The following is a 1,262-nucleotide window of genomic DNA, read 5'->3' on the forward strand; positions in this document are numbered from 1 at the left end:
AATCGCTGGTAGCCCTTCGGGCAGACATTTTTCAGATTTTGGTAGCCCAAAATTAATTTAAGTAGCCCGAATATTTAAAAAAAAGACATTGGCTGAAATTCACTGTGGACAAATCAGCATGATTAAAAACTTCATTGATCACTTTTTTTCTTCAAATAACAAGTCAAGAGAGTAGGGGTTCAACGGATCACATAACCCATGGCTCGGATCATATTGCATTATCATATCAGATTTTGAATAACAGATCGGGTCATTTTGCAGATGAGCAAAAAAAATATGGTTCTTTATTATTTAAATAACAGAATACTTCTTTGATATAACAGCAAAAACTAGTAGCATATAGGGATGTAACAATTCACTCAACTCACGATGCGATACGATTCCACGATACCGATTTCACAATACAATTTTCTCACAATTTTTCTTTTGAACAAAATGAGATTTAAGACAAATTATAAATAAAAAGGTGTCCTTTTATTATTTCTCCAACAAAATGCTGCACATTTCTCTGTGAAATTGAAATAGGTCAAATAATAAAACTAACTTGAAATTTTAAAACAAATTCCAAATCAAATAAATAATACAAATAAAATAAATATCTTCATATAAACAAACTAAGGCTTTGGCTGTGCTTTTTCCATTTAAAATCAGAGGCAACCACTGCATTTTAATCACGATCCAAACAAAGATGCCAAATACTTATTTAGATTGCAATTAGACTGTATAATTTCGAAATCTGAAGCAAAAACAGAATGGTCTGATTTTAGCTTTGTGAATGAGACGCAAATGTCACTCTCTGACAGCAGGTGGCGCTCATGGAACAGCAGGTATTTATAGGCTGCTGCCCATTTAAGACAAATGCACGGATCCAATATAATGTAATCTCCACTGTTTATGTTCACTTAAGACATAACCGACTGTGTTCACAAGAATACTTGCCGAGACTGTTATTTTGAGATCATTTTTTGTGTGTGTTCATTCAGATGCAAGGATACGTGAAAGAGGAATCAATTCTTTGTACGCGCATTGTCTGAAACGCGGCTCTCTGTGTGCGCTTTGAATGAGTGCGCGCAGCTCCGAACGCGCATGAATGGTTTAAAACCCTTGAATGTTTAAATTGGCAAGACTTGAAACACGTGCAAACTATCAACTACGATCCGTTTTACCCCTACAAGCTAGTGAACAACGCAAATCAAGGAAGGAATTTTATATCACGGTTTAAGATAGCCCATCGGGCAGGGCGGTGATACATTTTGGTAGCC

Source organism: Sinocyclocheilus grahami, unplaced genomic scaffold (genome assembly GCF_001515645.1).
Source record: "Sinocyclocheilus grahami isolate Dianchi unplaced genomic scaffold, SAMN03320097.WGS_v1.1 scaffold1532.1, whole genome shotgun sequence".
In the NCBI taxonomy this organism is placed as follows: Eukaryota; Metazoa; Chordata; class Actinopteri; order Cypriniformes; family Cyprinidae; genus Sinocyclocheilus; species Sinocyclocheilus grahami.